This window comes from Mobula hypostoma, unplaced genomic scaffold, assembly GCF_963921235.1.
Source record: "Mobula hypostoma unplaced genomic scaffold, sMobHyp1.1 scaffold_162, whole genome shotgun sequence".
In the NCBI taxonomy this organism is placed as follows: Eukaryota; Metazoa; Chordata; class Chondrichthyes; order Myliobatiformes; family Myliobatidae; genus Mobula; species Mobula hypostoma.
In genome coordinates, this window is record NW_026948185.1 from 82,501 (window position 1) to 104,131 (window position 21,631).

The 21,631-nt window shown below is 45.6% G+C and overlaps 1 pseudogene; it reads left to right on the top strand.

Moving 5' to 3' along the window:
- Positions 1 to 16,716: 16,716 nt before the first annotated feature.
- Positions 16,717 to 19,350, top strand: LOC134341513 (probable G-protein coupled receptor 139; annotated as a pseudogene).
- Positions 19,351 to 21,631: the final 2,281 nt, after the last annotated feature.

Below are 21,631 nucleotides of genomic sequence, written 5' to 3' on the forward strand. Positions count from 1 at the left end.
GATATCGAAATGTGGAGGAGAGTCGGTGAGAGGTTGGCATGTTTCTGGGGTGAACTGAAGTATCGAGGGTGCAAGACGGTGCGGGCCATATCGACGCGACCGGGCCCGGACCCGAGGACGGGGAGTCAGCCGATGTTCGGCCGTAGCCGGAGAGGACATAGAGTTGTTACGCGATGCGGCGGAACCGAGGTGAGCAGAGCCGAAATAAAGCGGAGGCGGCGGAGACCAGGCCAAGACACGAGAGCCAGTAAAGATCCGAACGTGTCAGGTGCCGGGGCAGAATTAGAAAGGCCGTTGACAGGCCGTTCATCCAGGTTTCGCGGCCGGTGGCGAGGGACGGGGTTGACCCGATTCTGCGCTGATCTCAGACAACGGTGAGAATGGGAGCTCGTGAGCTTCAGATGTGCGGTTGCATTTGCTCTTTGCACGATGTGATTTTATTTTCTCTCTGCTCATTCGGTGTTTGACGTTCATTTTTCTTCCTTCTTTATTTTGTGGCTGCCTGCAAGGAGGCGAATCACAAGGTTGAGTGTTGTGTACGTACGCCGGTAAAAATGAATCTGAGCTTTGACTTTGAAACGCCACCGAAGGAGAACAACAAGGAAGCGCCGCACCATCTCTTCATTTTCGGACCGTCTCCCCTCCACCCCGCTCTGTCCCATCAGTGTACCATCCCACAAGCCTACCCTCCCCAAAACTAACTCCTCCACAATCTTCCCCCAACACATCTCTCCCTTCTCCGCTCCACCGGCCAGCCACTCTCCCCTCTCCGCTCCACCCGCCCAGTTCCCCTCGATCCTGCGCTCTCTTGTCCTTTTTCCTTCCCCTGTTTATCTCGTCCATCTCCCATCTCTTCCGCCCATTACCCTTTTTCTCTCCATTCCTCTGAATCATTGGGATATTATCTGGAGAAGGTACGGCCTGCAGAAAAAGACACTTCACACCTGAACCAAAGGGAGACCAACATCTTTGTGGGCAGGTTTGCCAATGCTGTTCGGGAGGGTTTAAACTAACTTGACAATGGGAATGGAACCGGGAAGACAGAGCTGAGGATGGAGAAGCTGGTTTAAAAGCAGTCGCAGTGCGTAGTGAGACTGCTAGCAAGAAGAGGTCGATCACAGGACAGGACAAAGGTGCAGCCAACGGGATAAGATGAAAAGTAGGAGGGAGGGGGCAAAATCAAAACTGTTGACGAGTACAGGATTGAAGGTGTTATATTGAATGTACGCGGTATATGGAATAAGTTAGATGAACTTGTGGCACAGTTATAAAATTCGCGGGTATGACGTGGTGAGCCTCACCGAATCGGGGCTGAAAGAAAATTATAGTTGGGAGCTTAACATCCAAGGATACACATTGTATCGAAAGCACAGGAACGCAGGCGGGGTGGATGGGGTGGCTCTATTGGTAAAAATACATGATAATAATAAAATAAATCCACGGTGAAGAGCTGTTGTAGTATCGGGAGGTGTAGAGTTTTTGTGGGTAGAACTGAGAAACTGCAAGGTTAAAAGGAACTTGATGGGAGCTATACACAGAACTCAGAACGGTAGCCCAGTATGATTTGTACATTACAATGGGGGATTAGAAATCTCATGTCAAGAGGGCAGTGTTGCTGGAGCCAGAGGGGGTTTCCATATGTAGGCAGTTTTGGAAAATCGGGTTGGTATTGAATCTTTAGGCAGAATTTATAGAATACCTACGAGATGGCATTTCAGAGCAGCGTTTGGTTGACCCACAGGTGGCTCAGTTAATCTGGATAGAGTGTGCGTACTGAACCGGATTTGATTTGGGGTCTTACGGTAGAGAATCTGTGATCATAATACTAGGGATGGGCAATAAATGCTGGGTTAGCCGGCGATGCCCACATCCCGTAAATGAATTAAAATATAATAACATCATAGAATTCACCCTGTAATTTGAGAGGGAGAAGGGAAAGTCAGACGTATCACTATTACAGTGGAAAGGGAATTACACAGGCATGAGAGACGAGCAGGACAAAGCTAAGTCCAGTTAACAGAGCCGACTAACGAGCTATATTTTCATAGAAACATAGAAAATAGGTGCAGGAGTAGGCCATTCGGCCCTTCGATCCTGCACCGCCATTTATTATGATCATGGCTGATCATCCAACTCAGAACCCCGCCCCAGCCTTCCCTCCATACCCCCTGATCCCTGTAGCCACAAGGGCCATATCTAACTCCCTCTTAAATATAGCCAATGAACTGGCCTCAACTGTTTCCTGTGGCAGAGAATTCCACAGATTCACCACTCTCTGTGTGAAGAAGTTTTTCCTAATCTCGGTCCTAAAAGGCTTCCCCTCTATCCTCAAACTGTGACCCCTCGTTCTGGACCTCCCCAACATCGGGAACAATCTTCCTGCATCTAGCCTGTCCAATCCCTTTAGGATCTTATACGTTTCAATCAGATCCCCCCTCAATCTTCTAAATTCCAACGAGTACAAGCCCAGTTCATCCAGTCTTTCTTCATATGAAAGACCTGCCATCCCAGGAATCAATCTGGTGAACCTTCTTTGTACTCCCTCTATGGCAAAGATGTCTTTCCTCAGATTAGGGGACCAAAACTGCACACAATACTCCAGGTGTGGTCTCACCAAGGCCTTGTACAACTGCAGTAGTACCTCCCTGCTCCTGTACTCGAATCCTCTCGCTATAAATGCCAGCATACCGTTCGCCTTTTTCACCGCCTGCTGTACCTGCATGCCCACTTTCAATGACTGGTGTATAATGACACCCAGGTCTCGTTGCACCTCCCCTTTTCCTAATCGGCCACCATTCAGATAATAATCTGTTTTCCTATTTTTGCCACCAAAGTGGATAACTTCACATTTATCCACATTAAATTGCATAGAAGCCCGTTGAGGGAGCTTGATATAAAAGGAGAGACAGAGAGGCGAGAATAGATGTTGGACGGCTGGATAATTACACTGGAGACGCAGTAATCGGGAATGGCGGACGAACTGAAAATGTCTTTCTTTTGCATCAACCGTCAGCGTGGGTGGCAGAGCAGTATGCTGGGGTTGCAGTGTATCGGGGGGCAGAAGTGATAACGGTTGCTTCGACCAAGGAGAAGTGTTGTGGAAGCAGAAAAGCCGGAATGGCAGCTGACGAGATGGACCGCACCTCAGGGTTCGGAAAGGGGCGGCTGAAGAGACCGTGGAGGCGTTAGCCATGATCTTTCAAGAATCACCAGCTCCTGGAATGGTTCCCCCGGGCTTGAAAATAGTAAGTGTCACTCCACTCTTTCAGAAGTCTGGAAGGCAGAAGACAGGAATGTATAGGTCAACTAGTCTGACATCAGTGGTTGGGAAGACGTTGGAGTTGTTTGCTGAGGAAGTGGTCTCCGGTTACTTGGAGGTGCGAGATAAAATGAGCGAGACAGCATGGTTTCCCAAACGGGAATCTTGTCTCCGTTAGATTTCTCTGAGAAAATGACCAGCAGCATACTCAAAGGACAAATGGTGGATGATTCAGAAGGCATCTGACAAGGGGCTGTATCTGGGGCTGCCTAACAAGTTGGGATCCCGTCGTGTTATAGGAAAGATAATAACGTGGATGGAGCATTGGCTGATTGTCAGGAGGCAAAGAGTGGGGTAAAGGGGGCCTTTTCTGATTGGCTACCTGCGTCTAGTAGCGTTCTGCAGGGGTCGACGTCGGGAGCGCTTCTTTTTCCGACGCATGTGAATGACGTGGATAGCGGTATTGGTGGCGTTGTGGCCTAGTTTGCCGACGATACCAAGATGAGGTTGAGCGGCCGCTCCTGTCCAGGAAGCAGAGGGGCTACTGAGGATCTTGGCCAAATTAGGAGAATGGGCAAAGAAGTGCTAAATGGAATACAGTGTCTGGAAGTGCACGGTCATTTTCTTTGCTAGAAGGTATAACTTAGAGAAGGTATAACGGCAGGAGGGTACAACGGGCTGATAGACTAATGCATAATACTTCCTATGAACACCGAGAATTGTCTGTACACACACATCTTGAGATCATTCAGAGCAGCTTCTCCACACTTCTCAAGTCCTGGTTATGTATATGTGTTTCTGGAAGTTTCCTCAGCTCCCCAATGCCATTTTGGATTCGAGACACTAAGTTATACATTCATCCAAGTCCTCATTTCTATCAGCATCTAATACGTTCTGGAATGCCAGATGAAAAATTTCCGGATGTTTCACAATAAGTCCTTGTTCACATTTACGAGCCAGCTCATCCTGGGTACTTTCATCACATTCACGGCAGACCAAATGTCTATTGAGGTGAGCACAGATTCCGTACAACACTTGTACCAGAAAACCTGTAATTTCCCCACTGCTGGGTATAAAGTTTCAAAACACTCTCATTCAGCAAATCATTACCATCCTGAAGAAGGTTTGTCCATTTTCTGGTTTCAATAGCACGTTTTACCAATCGTTGTACAACAGGGAATATGTGCATGAATTCCAGACCCTGGATTCGATATCGTTCCAAACAGCGCGGGCACTTCATGGTTGGCAACACAGACACGATTTCCAAACAGCGCGGGCACTTCATGGTTGGCAACACAGACACGATTTTCACAGTCAGGGCTATTTCTTGACCAATTGTAGAATTTTCTTGAAAAGGCAAATCAACATCAATATCAAAGTTGCACGTTGTAATACACCATGTCATACCACACCCCACCTTGTCAAATGACGACAGAGCCGTATTCCTTGCTCTGAAGAATGATTCAGTTCGTAACAAAACATTGGCTTCTTCTAACTGTCTTTGCAATGGCGCAGTTTTCTCATTTGATACCTGGGAGCTCTGAGTCACTTCCTTCAAATCGTCAAGTTGCTCTCTGGGCGGGGTTCCAACAGGGAACTCGGGTGGCGAGGGCTTGTAGGATAGTGTTTGAGTCCGCTGGGTCGGTGCTGAGGGAGATGGTTCTGTTGTAAACAGAGCGGGCGAACCCAAACGCAGGACACGGACACCGAGGTAGCGTACACAGAAGGGTGTTTATTTATGGTTGCAGGGAAGGCCGGTGATCGAGGATTAGACAGAGAAAAGCTGAGGAGTGAGCGAGGCAGAGCAGGGATGAGCGGCGGGCGGCATGCTATGCTCCTGTTAACAGGGAGAGACAGAGTTGACACAGGCGACAGCGCGGAAACAGAACTTAGACTACACAATTCTAAGCGGTACAGAGACAGAATTAGCACAGACAAACAGTGTGGGAACAAGACTTAGAATACACATTTCTAAGCGGTCGAGAGACAGAGCTATCACAGTCAAACAGCGCGGGTGAACGCAAGAGCAGGAGGCAAGCAAAACTTTTCTTGACACAGGGCGTTGCTGGAGCTGAACGGCAAACGGGAGACAGGCGACAGGCAACACCTATCTTGCCACGGGGCATTAAATGGAAAAGTAAACGGCAGACAATACTTTTCTGGACACAGGGCGTTGCTGGAGCTTGACGGCAAACAGGGGACAGGCGACACGCAACACCTATCTTGACACGGAGCGTTAAATGGAAAGGCAAACGGCAGACAACTTTTCTTGACTCAAAGCATTACAGGAGCTGAACGGCAAACAGGAGACAGGCGGCAAGCAACACTTTTTTTTTATTAAGTGCAATCGTGAACAATAGCCAGATCAGAAATGCTGATCAAGTCAATTAGCTCCAAAGAGATCTCTGACAGGCCAATCAGATGGTTCACTGCTGCTCAGCGATAGAATACAACAAAAAAAAATCACGTGTAGAATTAAAAACATTAAAGAACAGTAGAAATACTGCAGTCATGATGATCATAATGAGGTCTGCTGGACAGAGACATTTATACACATGTTGTCCTCCATAAATCAAAGAGATTGAAGGATAAGGTTGCAGGGTGACAGAATGTAACGGGAGCACTTGGAACTAAAAACTAATCCCTACCGGGAGAAAACAGCACCTGTTCTTTCCGCACTGTTCCCCAGCAGTTTAAGGACTAACTCCAGCTGGAAGATAATCACAAGTGCTCTTGAAAGTCAGGTATTAACCCTACCTGCCAACAACCAAGCATTGCCATCCTGGTCCCCTTCATGACAGCTTATGAAGAAGCATATGACTTCCCTCCCAGAGATGATAGGTGTTTGTGCACTCGACTCTGGACACGGAGCGTTAAACGGAAAGACGAACGGCAGACAACACTTTTCTTGACACAGGGCGTTGCAGGAGCTGGACGGTGCGGGAGTGGCTGGAGCTGAACGGCATACAGGAGGGTGAACGGGAAAGCCAGAGACAGGCAGAACTACTCTCGACACGGAGTGTAGAAAGTCAAGCGGTAGACAATACTTTTTATTAACACGGAAAGACGGAGTTACACAAGCGAACCTCGGTACTGAATTTAAACTCAGAATACACCATTCTAAGCGGCTGGGAACGTGAATTACCGCACTGGCTGAAACAACGGTCTGGCAACGAGTGGATACAAAGCCGGGGTTTTTATGCTAGGGTTTAGATGAGAACCAGGTGTGGCGCCATCAAAGGGAATGAGGAGCAAATGGGGAATTATCGGTCGGGACCGTGACACAACAAGGGGAATTAGGGGAAAATGCCAAATTAACGGTCGGGACAGTGACAACCGATCCTCCAAATAGCCCCAGGGGGAATGAGGAACAGACATGTAATGCGATTCAGGGAATATGTGAAAATATCGGGCTGTTGTCAAGAGGCGTTTCACCTGCCCAATTATAAACTGGGACCTTCTTATTGCAAGGGGTTTAGATGGGACTGAATTTGTTAAGTGGATGCTGGACAGTTCATTGAATCAATATGTGGGCGGTCTAACAAGAAGAGGGTCCGTACAGGACCTGGTGTTGGGTAATGAGCCTGGTCATGTGTCTGACCTTTCAGTCAGGGAGAAGTTGGGGAACAGTGATCACATCTCAGTGACTTTCAGGATAGTTGTAGACAAGGACAGGTTTGGTCCTTGCGGGTGAGTTTTAAATTGGAGTAGGACGCATTAGGCATGAACTAAGAAGAGTTGTCTGGGAAGACCTTTTCTCAGGCAGCTCGACCTCAGACTTGCGGAGAGTGTTTGAAGATCAACAGCGTAGACTCTAGGAATGGTGTGTTCCCGTTAGAGGGAAGGACGGGGACGGAAAGATAAGACAACCTTGGATGTTCAGAGACGTCATGAATGCAGTAAAGGTGAAAAAGGAAAAGTAGGTCAAGTTTCCGAAGTCAGGATCAAAGGGGCCAACACAGTGATGTGGAGAGAGACGGGGCAGTGGGATTAGTTTGGGGTCTGATACAGTGCTATGGAGAATGAGGGGAGAGTGGGATTAATTTAGGGCCTTACACAATACTGTGGAGAAAGAGGGAGCAGTGTGTTTGGTTTAGGGGTTGATATAGTTTTATAGAGAACGAGGTGTCAGTGGTATTCGTTTACAGGCTGATACAGTCCTGCAGGGACAGCGGGAGGCAGTGGGAACAGGTTAGGGGCTGATACAGTACTGTGGAGAAAGAGCGAGCAGTGCGACAAATTTAGGGGCTGATACAGTACTCTCGGGAAAGTGGGGGCAGTGGGATTAGCTGAGGGGCTGATACAGTGCTTTGGCGAAAGAGGGGGCCGTGAGATTAGTTTAGGGGATTTTACATTGCGGTGGAGAACGAGGGGACAGTGGGATTAGTTTAGAGGCTGATACAGTACCGTGGAGAAAGAGGGGACAGTGGGATTAGTTTAGAGGCTGATACAGTAATGTGGGGAGAGAGGGGGCAGTAGGATTAGTTGATGGTCTCAGACAATGGTGTGGACAATGGTGGGGCAGTGCGATGAGTTTAGAGGCTGATACAGTGCAGTGGGGAAAGAGGGGGCAGTGGGAACAGGTTTGGGGCAGATGCAGTGCAGTGGGGAAAGTGGGAGCATGGGGATTAGCGTGAAGGCACACACTCAGCGATTCAGGAACAGCTTCTTGCCCTCTGCCATCCGATTCCGAAATGGACTTTGAAGCTTTGGGCACGACCTCACTTTGTTAATATACAGTATTTCTGTTTCTGCCCATTTTTCTAAAATAATCTCTTCAATATACGTAATTTATTTACTTGTCTATTTATTATGTTTTATTTTATTTATTGTTTTCTCACTCTCTCTCTCTCTCTCTACTAGATTATGTATTGCATTGAACTGCTCCTGCTAAGTTAACGAATTTCACGTCACATACCGGTGATAATAATCCTGGTTCTAAATCTGATTCTGGTTCTTATTAGTTTGGTGACTGAAGCAGTGGTGTGGAGAAAAAGTGGGCCGTGGGATTAGATTAGAGGCTGATACGGTGCTGTGGAAAAAGAGAAGGCAGTGGGATTAGTTTAGGGGCTGATCCAGTGCTGTGGAGAATGAGGGGACAGTGGGAGTAGTTTAGGGGCTTATACAGTCCTGGGAAGAAATAGGGGGCAGTGGGATATGTTTAGGTGCTTACAGAGTGCTGTGGTCAAAGACGGGACAGTGTTGTTAGTTTGCAGACTGATACAGTGCTCTGGGGAAACAGGGTGCAGTGAGATTAATTTCGGGGCTGATACAGTACTGTGGAAGAAGTCGGGGCCGTGGGATTAGTTTAGAGGGCGATACAGTACTCTGGGAAAATAGGGGACAGTGGAATTAGTTTACTGGCTGATACAGTACTGTGGAGGCGGATGGGGCCGTGGGATTAGATTAGAGGCTGATACGGTGCTGCGAAGAAAGAGGGGGCAGTGGGATTAGTTTAGTGGCTGACACAGTGCTCTGCAGAAGGAGTGGGTAGTGAGATTTAGTTTAGGGGCTGATACAGTACTGTGGAGAAAGTGGGAACAGCGGTATTAGTTTCGAGGCCGATACAGTGCTGCGGAGACAGAGGCGGGCAGTGGTATTATTGTAGAGGCTGACAAGTTTTGTGCGTAAAGGGGATTTCTTTACTCGCTGATACAATACTGCGGAGACAGAGGCGGGCAGTGGTAACAGTCTCGAGGCTGATACAGTACTGTGGAGAAAGTGGGGACAGCGGTATTAGTTTCGAGGCTGATACAGTGCTGCGGAGACAGAGGCGGGCAGTGGTATTATTGTAGAGGCTGACAAGTTTTGTGCGTAAAGGGGATTTCTTTACTCGCTGATACAATACTGCGGAGACAGAGGCGGGCAGTGGTAACAGTCTCGAGGCTGATACAGTACTGTGGAGAAAGTGGGGACAGCGGTATTAGTTTCGAGGCTGATACAGTGCTGCGGAGACAGAGGCGGGCAGTGGTATTATTGTAGAGGCTGACAAGTTTTGTGCGTAAAGGGGATTTCTTTACTCGCTGATACAATACTGCGGAGACAGAGGCGGGCAGTGGTAACAGTCTCGAGGCTGATACGGTACTGTGGAGAAAGTGGGGACAGCGGTATTAGTTTCGAGGCCGATACAGTGCTGCGGAGACAGAGGCGGGCAGTGGTATTATTGTAGAGGCTGACAAGTTTTGTGCGTAAAGGGGATTTCTTTACTCGCTGATACAATACTGCGGAGACAGAGGCGGGCAGTGGTAACAGTCTCGAGGCTGATACGGTACTGTGGAGAAAGTGGGGACAGCGGTATTAGTTTCGAGGCCGATACAGTGCTGCGGAGACAGAGGCGGGCAGTGGTATTATTGTAGAGGCTGACAAGTTTTGTGCGTAAAGGGGATTTCTTTACTCGCTGATACAATACTGCGGAGACAGAGGCGGGCAGTGGTAACAGTCTCGAGGCTGATACAGTACTGTGGAGAAAGTGGGGACAGCGGTATTAGTTTCGAGGCCGATACAGTGCTGCGGAGACAGAGGCGGGCAGTGGTATTATTGTAGAGGCTGACAAGTTTTGTGCGTAAAGGGGATTTCTTTACTCGCTGATACAATACTGCGGAGACAGAGGCGGGCAGTGGTAACAGTCTCGAGGCTGATACAGTACTGTGGAGAAAGAGGGAACTGTGGGATTGATTTAGGGGCTGATACAGGGCTGTGGAGAGAGAGAGAGAGGGCAGTGAGATTAGTTTACTGAGATGAGCTGCGATTACATTTGGTGGAGAATCAGACTGGAGAGGCAGCTTTACTCTCAGTCGATCTCAGCCGGGTGAGTGGAAATGCGGCTGATATTTCTTCTCGTCTCAACAAGGGATCGTGGATCGTGGATTTCGTTGTGCGTTTTCCTCGTCTTAGAGACAAAGGTTGTATTATTAAGCTTGCAAGAAAACAAAGGTTGTTTAAGTTTCAAAGTTCTGAGATTCATTTCTTCGACGATTTTCCACGTGGAATTGTTCAGAAACGTTCTGGATTCGCTACCGTAATGCGTACGGCTTTATCAAAGGCAGTTGTATCCATCTCTTCAATACTCAGACCTTTCGTCAAAAATTCTGGGGTTCGTGTTTGTGAGAACCCAGCTAAAGCATTGAGTTTTATTAATCTCTCTCTGACCAGTCTGAAGTCTGAAGCTGAAAGGATTTACAATTGTCTGATTGTCTCGCCACGTAAGGAGTGATGAGGACGGAAGATTTGATGGGTAGAGCAAGTCTTTACCTTAAGATGTACTTTTATCTCTGAAGTAGACTGGTTTGGATGGTCTTAACTTCAGAAGACGTAACGAGGGAACTGCCGAAAGACTACAGATAACTTTGAACCGTCTAGAATTTTTCCTGTTTGCTGCATTTAAATGACCTCATTGCTTTTATTGCTTTGAATTTTTTTTTTTGCTAAGAACGTTTAAATAATTATCTGGGTTTCTTTACGTTTCAAAGATAGATTTGATAATTTAAAGATGGCGATTGTTTTCTTCTGAGCAAATATTTCAGGAATTTTTTTGGACGTGTTTCTTTTTCCTTATCTAATATTATGAAGGTTATTTTCAAAACTGAAGGTCGTTTCAAATAACTGTTCTTTACAACTCAGCTGGAATGAGCTGTATGTCAACTGTAATGAGCTGTATAGCCGGAAGAGGGCGACAGAGACTACTCTTTTCATTTTTCACCTCTACTCAGGCAGGGGGAGTTTATAATTCACAAAATACTCTGCAGATGCTGTGATCAAACAACACTCACAACACGCTGGAGGAACTCAGCAGGTCGGGCAACATCCGTGGAAACGATCAGTCAACGTTTCGGGCCGGAACCCTTCGTCAGGACTGTAGAGGGAAGGGGCAGAGGCCCTATAAAGAAGATGGGGGGAAGGTGGGAAGGAGAAGGTTGGTAGGTTCCAGGTGAAAAACCAGTAAGGGGAAAGATAACGGGGTGGGAGAAGGGAGGCAGGCAGGTGATAGGCAGGAAAGGTGAAGAAGGAATAGGGGAAAGCACAATGGGTAGTAGAAGGAGGCGGAACCATGAGGGAGGTGATAGGCAGCTGGAGGAGGGGGCAGAGTGAAATAGGGATAGGGGAGGGAGGGGGAGGGAATTACCGGAAGTTGGAGAATTCTATGTTCATACCAAGGGGCTGGAGACTACCGAGACGGTATATGAGATGTTGCTCCTCCAACCTGAGTTTAGCCTCATCATGGCAGTAGAGGAGGCCATGTATGGACATATCTGAATGGGAGTGGGAAGCAGAGTTGAAGTGGGTGGCTACCGGGAGATCCTGTCTGTTATGGCGGACGGAGTGGAGGTGCTGGAAGAAGAGGCCCAATCTGCCCCTTCCCTCTTCAGTCCCTACGAAGGGTTCCGGCCCGAAACGTTGACTGATCGTTTCCACAGATGCTGCCCGACCTGCTGGGTTCCTCCAGCCTGTTGTGAGTGGAGTTTATCATTGGCTTCCTATGCATTCTTTGGGGCTTGCGTCGATTGATGTCGACTTATTTCCGGGCTTTGTACACTTTGTAGGTTGGGTGGGTTTTTTCCTTCTTTTTTCTGATTTTTATCCCCATTATGAAATTCCGAAACGTACGCAAATTATTATTTTTGCTGTTATCTTCGCCATTCTCGACTACCTTGTCCTGACATGCGTCTAAATACTTTCTTTAGATATAAACTCTCATGATGATATTTAAACAGTTAAATGTTTTAAGTTGGAATGTCCGTGGTTGGAATCATCTCATTAAGCGTAAGAAAACATTTAAAACTATTAAAACTATTAACCGATTCCAAACTGATATAATCTTTGCACAAGAGACGCAAAAATGTAATAAAAATCGATGTTCTAAATTTTGGAAGGATCCTCAGTTTCATACAAATTATCAAAGTAAAATGAGAGGTGTTTTCATTTTTATTGATTCCAATATTCCTTTTAATCAGGAGGATATTACAAACGTTTGTATATTCGTTTATCAATGGTGGATTTTTGGTTGCTAAAGGAACAATTTACAACAGGAAAATGGTTTTGGTTAATATATATGGGCCAAATGCTGATGATTCCTTATTTTTCAAAGATGATTTTGCTTTATTACCCGATCTAAATGAATATATGTTATTAATGGGTCGTGATTTTAATACTTGTTTAAATCCTTTAATAGATAAGTCATCATCTAAACATCAAATCCCTAATCGCTCTGCATCACTTATTAATTCCTTTTTAATTGATTATAGCTTAATTGACGTTTGGAGACATACGCATCCTAGTGATAGGGAATATTCCTTTTTCTCACATGTTCATGATAAATATTCGAGAATCGACTATTTTATAGTTGAGCCTCGACTTCTATTTAATGTTCAGAAATGTGAATAGATGCAATTGTTATCTCTGATCACACTCCCTTAAACCTAATACTTTAACTGAAAGATGTTGCTTCTAGAAGACCACCTCGGCGTTTTCCAGAATATTTGTTACAAAGCTCAGAATTTGTTGAGTTTATTGAAATTCAGATAAAAGAGTTTTTTCTCTTTAATAATACAAGAAACGTCTCAAAGTTAGTAATTTGGGATAAACAAAAAGCTTGCTTACGTGGTCAGATTATTTCGTATTTAGCTAAGCTGAAGAAACAGACAAGAGTGGAATTAGATAAAATTTCTAAACAAATTAAAGATTTAGATAACATCAATGCAACCTCTCCAAACGTTGATTTGTTTAAAAGAAGAGTGGAATTACAGTCACAATATAATTTATTATTAACTTATCCTATTGAAGGATATTTGTTTAAATTGAAAAGTCAGTTTTATGTTTTTGGGGTGTGACGAGAATACACATAAAATTAAGATGTTTGCTGGCCTAGGTTAGCATCAGTGGCATCAGCAGTTGGTCTGCCACCTGCCCTCAGGGGAAGGAGAGATAAGGAACAATGGAGCAGCGTCTGGAGATGTGTAATGAAGGGACGTGGGAGAGAGAGAGCTGTCTGGAGCGGCTCCCCCTTTGAACCCTGAACTGTTTGAAGTGATGGACAGGTGATACCGCAGCAGGGGGATAAAAAGGGACAGGTTCGCTAAGGCGACACACACGCCACCCGAGGTAACGAGACCCTGGAAGCGGTACGCCTCTCACGAGTCGGTGGGAAGTATCAGACAACGACCAGGGTGGAAAGGTACGATCAGCGGGAACCCGGTGTGTGTCCGCCCTTGCCTGGGTGCCGGGTTCACTGCAGAGGATCGACCGCATCTGGAGGAGGGGTCACAGTCGGTGACCTCAGGTGACATCACCAAGGACCCGCCCAAAAGCTGCTTGTGAGCCATCTCGCCGGTCTGTGAGTGAAGCTGCGCTGAATGATCAGTTGTTCCTGTTCTATCTCTCTCTTCCCCCACGTTGTCCATCGCCATGGCAACGATTACTGCGAACTGGACTACTAAACTGGACTGAACTTTGAGTCCTTTTGAAATTTGGTCATTTACCCCTAGACAACGATAGAGCTTGATTGATGCTGTTATCTTAATTCTGTGCACATGTGTGGTTATCATTGTTGAACTGTTGCATTTATTATCCTTTCGATTACTGTGTTGCTTGTTTCTTTAATAAAACTTTCTTAGTTCTAGTACTCCAGACTCCAACTGAGTGATCCATTTCTGCTGGTTTGGCAACCCAGTAACGGGGTACGTAACAGGGGATAAAAATAATAGGCTCTTAGCTTCCCAATAAAGGGCAGCTAGAGCTAAAAGACACATCTTAAAGATTCGTAAAGATCATGGAGATATAGCAAGTAAGCATGAAGACATTAATAATATTTTTCAGGATTTTTGTTCTGATTTTTATAAATCTCAATATCCTGCGGATTCCTCCAAAATGAGGGCTTTTTTACATAAGATTAAATTTCCTCAAATTACTGTTGAAGATCAACAGATTCATGATGCTCCAATTACTGAGCATGAAATTCAGAAAGCTGTGTTGTCAATGCAATCAGGTAAAGCTCCTGGACTAGATGGTTATTCGGTAGGATTTTACTAAAAAAAATTGAAAACTTACTTTCTCCATATCTTTTGGAAATATTTCATGAATCTTTTGAGAAGGGTAATTTACCTCCTTTTAAGAAGCCTCTGTTTCCTTAATCCTTAAGAAAGATAAAGATCCTACTGAACACTCATCATAAATACCTATTTCGTTATTAAATGTGGACGCAAAAATTCTTTCTAAGATAATGGCTAACTGTTTGGAAAATATTTTAACTAAAATCATCTCTACGGATCAAACAGGCTTTATTTATTCTTTCTCCAATGTTCGGCGATTGATGACCATTATATACTCATTATTATCCAAGATACCCCAATGTGTTATTTCTCTTGACGCAGAAAAGGCATTTGATAGAGTTGAATGGACATATCTGTTTAATATATGAGAAAAATTTGGCTTTGGTAAAAATTTTAATAAGTGGATTCAAATGATCTATAAGAATCCTGTTGGTACTGTTATTACTAATAATCTTAGGTCCCATTTCTTTTCACTCTCACAAGGTACTAGACAGGGATGTCCGTTAAGTCCTTTATTATTTAATCTTGTACCGGAGCCTTTGGCTATAATACTCCGTGAAGCTAAAAATATTCATGGTATCTCTATAAATGGGACCATACATAAGATTTCTCTTTATGCAGATGATCTTTTGGTTTATATTTCGAACCCTGAAGAATCTATTTCTAATCTTTTGGAAATACTAAATGATTTTGGAAAATTTTCAGGATGTAAACTTAACTTAAATTAAAGTGTATTGTTCCCATTAAATGCTCCTGTTTTTATATATATAACGACATTCCATTTAGAATTGTTAATTCTTTTAAATATTTAGGTATTATCATTACTTAAAAAAATCTTTATAAAGCTAATGTAGCTCATTTAATGGACTCTATGAAACAATTATTTTCTAGATGGAACCCATTTACACTTTCTTTAAAAGGTCGTATTCATGCCGTGAAAATGATGATTTTACCTAGATTTTTATATATTTTTCAAAATATAACTATCTTTTTAACGAATTTTTTTAAATCAAGTTGACCCTATTATTTCGTTCTTTATTTGGAATAATAAAAGACCAAGAATTAATAAGTATCATTTACAAAAATCTAGAAAAGATGGTGGAATTGCACTACCTAATTTAAGATTGTATTATTGGGCTGTTAATATTCGACAATTATGTTTTTGGCTCGACAAGAACCAAAAACCAGCTTATATTGATTTGGAATTAAAAGCTATCAAACAATTTCATTTAATCTCATTATTAGGAGCTCAATTACCTTTACAACTTGCTAGCATTCCAAATTTAAACCTCTACCCTGTTATTAAACAGTCCTTACTGATTTGGTTTCAGTTTCGCAACTCATAATTTTAAACAATTTAAATTGTCTAGCTATTTATATCGAATTTTTAAAATTTAAACCTGCAATAACCGATCCCATTTTTCTCCCATGGAGAAACAAAGGGATCTGTTTTTTTTTGCAGATTTATTTTGTACTGGTCGATTGATGACTTTTGAATTAGCAAATATTCTCTTTCTCAGACATACTTCCTGCAATATCTTCTGGTTAGACATTTTTTACAAAAAATACTTACCTAAGTTCCCATATATGCAAGAACCTGATTTGTTGGATACTATTTTGAATATGAATCCTTTAGTGAGAGGTTCAGTTGGTAGAATTTATAATTTATTTTTGCTACGAAGAGACAACGTCTCACTAAAGATTAAACAAGATTGGGAGAGCGAACTTAATATGACCTTTGTTAATGAAGGTCGGTTGTCAGTTCTCAAAATGGTCAATTCTTCATCCCCTCTGATCCCCGGATACTGTCTCGGCCCCGTTAGATGCTGAGTTTCCAGAGGGGTGGGCAGTCACGGTTAAATCAGTGACTGGAACCGGGATGAGCACCGATCGTTGTTGTTCATACCGCTCGCGTTTAACCCGACGATTGAAGATGGTTTGTTGTACCGGCAGTGAGAGATAAGGTTACAGTGAGAGGAGCTGCGTTAACAATTACTGAAGAAACAGCGTGGAGTTTATTTGCTCAGCCGTTCCACAAGTCGGACTGACGCAAGGTGAGGTGAAGTGATGGGTCTGATTAGTCTTTGAAACAACATACCCTATGCTGGAGGAATGCCGCTCTTAATTTACATTCCTTAGCGACATCAGAATATCCGTCGCTGGCGGTTTCACAATTAATTCACGAAGTTAATCACAATGCTACAACCCGGGATTGCACGTGGCTGACGTTAAGCGGATTGTAAATCAATTCAAAATGTTTATTTTTAAATCTGATGAAACCTGCCCCCGTGGAGTCGGTAAATGGTATTAAGGGTCTCGGCCTGAAACGTCGACTGCACCTCTTCCTATAGATGCTGCCTGGCCTGCTGCGTTCACCAGCAACTTTGATGTATGTTGCTTGAAACCCCAGGAATGTGCAGCCTTACGATTCCATTCCGAGAGATCGCCTGCAGCACTGGGGGACAGATCACTGGCTCGAGAAAATGCCTGCATTGTTTGATAGGTACCGGCGTGTGGATAAAATACTGAGCGTGTTCATTGTCTTCATTGGAGTTCCTGGTGAGTGAGCACAGATATTCGTGTTTGGCACTTCCGTCTGTATACCGGTGTGAGCCTGTTTGGGGTCACTTAACAAGCTTCCCGCTCTGTGCTCGTGGCAGTAATATCCGTCAGTGATATCGGTTCTGTCGATTCAATATTCTGATTTTTCGGGTTGAATGACAAACGGAACTAAGCCTCTGTCTCTACTCAAACTCAATGGACCGACTCGATCGTTGTTCTTGCATTTGATGGAATTTTGTTCAGAGTTGGACCAATGCTGGGCACAGGCAGCTCTCCGGGAATGTGAGACTGGGAATGTTGTACATTGTGGTGTTGACTGTTTATGAGTTATTGACCGGAGTGAATACTTTGTCCTTTAATGACACCCTGCCCGGAGTGTCCCACTGTTGGGAGCCGGGAATCGTCCGGGAAGGTGTGACAGGGAAGTTTCAATCCATTATCAACACATCGCCTTATCTCCACACTGAAGAAGGCAGGTCAGAGACAGTGTGACCCATGTTTGGTGTTGGACGAGCAGTCGTTCACCGCATCTAGCTCTCATGACCTCTGGCTGAAACCCGAACATGTGTCCATTCCCGGAGAATGAGTTTAATAATGCCCGGTGTCTGTTCCCTCCTCTCTCCCTGCAGTGAATTTAGCGGCGATTGTGATCCTGTCCCGGGGAAAGTGCGGTCTCTCTCCCTGCACCACTCGCTACCTGGTTGCCATGGCAACGGGGGATCTACTGACCGTAGTCATCGAGGTCCTTGTGCATCAGGTGTTAAATCATTACTTTACGTGGAATTTTCTGAGGATTACTCCTCTGTGCAGGGTTATCGAGGTACTGAGGTTCACGGCCACACACTGCTCTGTCTGGTTCACCGTCATGTTCACTTTCGATCGGTTTGTCGGCATCTGCTGTCAGAAGCTGAAAACAAAATATTGCATCGGGAAAACTGCGGCTGTGGTTCTCACAACAACCGGCGTGCTGTCCTTTCTGAAAAAGGTTCCCCGCTACTTTCTCTGGGAACCCAGAGAGATAATCAACAACGTACCGTGGTTCTGTGACCTAAAGCCCAATACTTTCACTGACCTCGGATGGGTAGTATACGATTGGCTCGATATAGTTTTAAATCCGTGCATCCCTTTCGCTGTGATTCTGCTGCTCAACGCTCTGACAGTCAGACACATTGTTACATAGAAACATAGAAACATAGAAAATAGGTGCAGGAGTAGGCCATTCGGCCCTTCGAGCCTGCACCGCCATTTATTATGATCATGGCTGATCATCCAACTCAGAACCCAGCCTTCCCTCCATACCCCCTGTAGCCACAAGGGCCATATCTAACTTCCTTTTAAACATAGCTAATGAACTGGCCTCAACAGTTTGCTGTGGCAGAGAATTCCACAGATTCACCACTCTCTGTGTGAAGAAGTTTTTCCTAACCTCGGTCCTAAAAGGCTTCCCCTCTATCCTCAAACTGTGACCCCTCGTTCTAGACCTCCCCAACATCGGGAACAATCTTCCTGCATCTAGTCTGTCCAATCCCTTTAGGATCTTATACGTTTCAATCAGATCCCCCCTCAATCTTTTAAATTCCAACGAGTACAAGCCCAGTTCATCCAGTCTTTCTTCATATGAAAGACCTGCCATCCCAGGAATCAATCTGGTGAACCTTCTTTGTACTCCCTCTATGGCAAAGATGTCTTTCCTCAGATTAGGGGACCAAAACTGCACACAATACTCCAGGTGTGGTCTCACCAAGGCCTTGTACAACTGCAGTAGTACCTCCCTGCTCCTGTACTCGAATCCTCTCGCTATAAATGCCAGCATACCGTTCGCCTTTTTCACCGCCTGCTGTACCTGCATGCCCACTTTCAATGACTGGTGTATAATGACACCCAGGTCTCGTTGCACCTCCCCTTTTCCTAATCGGCCACCATTCAGATAATAATCTGTTTTCCTATTTTTGCCACCAAAGTGGATAACTTCACATTTATCCACATTAAATTGCATCTGCCATGAGTTTGCCCACTCACCTAACCTATCCAAGTCACCCTGCATCCTCTTAGCATCCTCCTCACTGCTAACACTGCCACCCAGCTTCGTGTCATCCGCAAACTTGGAGATGCTGCATTGTTGTGGCCAGTCGTGTCCGGAAGGGGCTGAGGGGTCAGAGCAAGGCGGAGAACCGCGGTGACCCGGAGATGGAGAGCAGGAGGAGGTCTGTGGTTTTACTCTTCACCCTCTCCGGCAGCTTCATCCTCCTGTGGATGACCCACGTTGTAAATTTCATGTATTATGAGATCTCAGGAATAGGATTCAATTTCAATGATTCTGAATGGATCTTTCACACGGTCGGAGGCCTGCTGAAGAATTTCAGCTGCTGCACGAACACATTTATTTACGCGGTCACTCAGTCGAAATTCAGGGAGCAGCTGTTCAACGCGGTGAAATATCAGTTCACGTCGTTGCTTCAGTTCATTACTCAGGCTTTGCACTGAGCAGAGCCCAGAGGCCGCAGCAGTGTCACGAGTCCGGTCTCCAGATCCTCACATTCATCGCTGATCCCCCTTCTGTTAATTCCGGGAGGGTCGTCCCATGGACCAGCAGCTGTGGGACATTAGGAGCAGCGGAGTGTGGATCAGAAGAGGATGGAAGAGAGGGATGTAAATCGAGGGAGACATGGATGCGGTTGCGAGGGGGAGACGTGAGATATTGGCTGAGGGAGGTGGGGAAGTCAGATCCTTGCTCGCGTGGGATTGGGGTGATTGGGAAAACTATATATATATATAGTGTGTGTGTGTGTGTGTGTGTGACAGAGAGAGAGAGAGAGAGAGAGAGAGAGAGAGAGAGAGAGAGAAAAATGTGGTTAAACTGGAAGGATGTCGAATAGATTAACGAGGGTGTTGCCAGGAGGAGGGGGTCTGTGTTATCGGGAGATTGGCCGGGACAGAACGGGAACAGGACTTTCTGCTCACTGCGTTGTTCTGAACCAATTGAACTGGTAATTTCATGCCCAGCTGTGCCAATTCCGTCTACCCACACAAGGTCCACCTCCCTCCGTTCTCCCCATATTCATGTGGAGTCGAATATCCTCCATCGCCTCTCCCTCCACCATCGCCCCTGGAATTCATTTCAAAAACCCACCACCGTGAGTGTGAAAAAATGGTCTGTCAACTCCCATCTCCTGAAAACATTATGTGTCAGGTTTAACTTGACTGTGTTACACAGGTTGTTCCCTCCCCCCCCCCCCCCCGCCCCCGCAGCAGTCTCGGGAAAAGATGCAAAACGACACTAAATTAAAAACAAACAAAAAAACAGTGGGAAAACAAGAGCCTGCGTTTGACGCATCACCCTGGGACAGGAATTGGCTTGAATGTACCTTCGCTGCTTTGCACATGCGCCGAAGGGTCTTTAGCCCGCTGTCAGAGTGTATGACCAAACCTTTCCTGTCCTGTAGGTATACAAACTGCTTTCAAATTACTCTAAGTACAAGCCACCAGGGAGGTCTCGTCTGGTCGCTTCAAGAGCATTAAGCGGGATATGTTTCCATTCTCCACCTTATTGAGAGGGAGGAGATCGGTATTACTGAGGATTTGACCAATATATTTGGGTTCGCCTCACCCACAAGCAAGATTCCAGAAAGCCAATAATAAATATTATTGTTAATTTAAAAGCGGGATGGGTATTCCTGAAAACCATAGGCCCGCTTGACATCAGGGGTAGGTAAGTTACTGGACTGGATTCTTAGGCAGAGGCTGTAGAGTTATCAGACAGCACGCACATAAACAGACCCCCTGGTCCTTCCAGTCTGTGCCGACCTGCTTTCCAGCCTCGTCCTCTCGGCGTGCACCGGGACAATAGCCTGCCACATCCTTCTCCATCCCTGCACCTCCCGAGATGGGAACGAGACGTAGGGAGAATAGAAAATCCGTTCGGAGTGAAACGTCGACACCACACCGCACAGAAAGGAACAGCATCCCGACCGCCAACACCCGACCCACTGCCCCGCAAAAAGATATCACCCCAAACCCCAATCCCCTGGCAAATCAAAAGGGAAAGAAATGGGCGAAAAAAAAGACGGAACTTAGAAACCATTAGTGTGAGATCGCCACACTCCATGAACGCCGTTATGAAAAGTTGAGTCACCACACGATAGCCCGACCCGCCTGGCACAGCGAGAGGCGAGCCAGTCTCAATTAACTTGACAAGGTTAAATCGAAAGCACCAGCACTTAACAGTCCTAGTTAAGATAATAATTAGGAAATACAGGCGCCAGAGAAACGGAGAAGCCCGGCGCTCTTCGACACATGGCAGATGTCCATGAACGGTAGGTGGCGCTGTGTCCACGGGTAAATCTGCCGGGGTCTGATTACACGGCGGAGCCGGGTCGACCGGCCAGATGACCGACTCCTGCTCTTGTTTCGTCCGTTTATTATGGAAGAGAGTAAGGGGAGAGGAAGAGGGAGGCTGGGGAGAAGGAGAGTAATAGGGAGCGAGGACAGATAGGAAGAGACGCTGCGGAGGAGATCGGAAGAGAGGAAAAAGTGAAAGAGAATCAGCCGATAAGGTTCCGGGACAGCAGAGAGGACCCTGCAGATTAACGACACCAAACCTCTCAGCAGTAAACGATCCCTTCCACATTCTACCACCCCATGCAGCCCCTCCGCACAGGAGACACTCGCCAACCCAGTAAGGTAACCACCAGCGTCCAGACGAAAATAAAAGAGACCCAATCGCATCAATGCAATTTTATTAGAGCGAAGCTTTTGCAGTCGAATG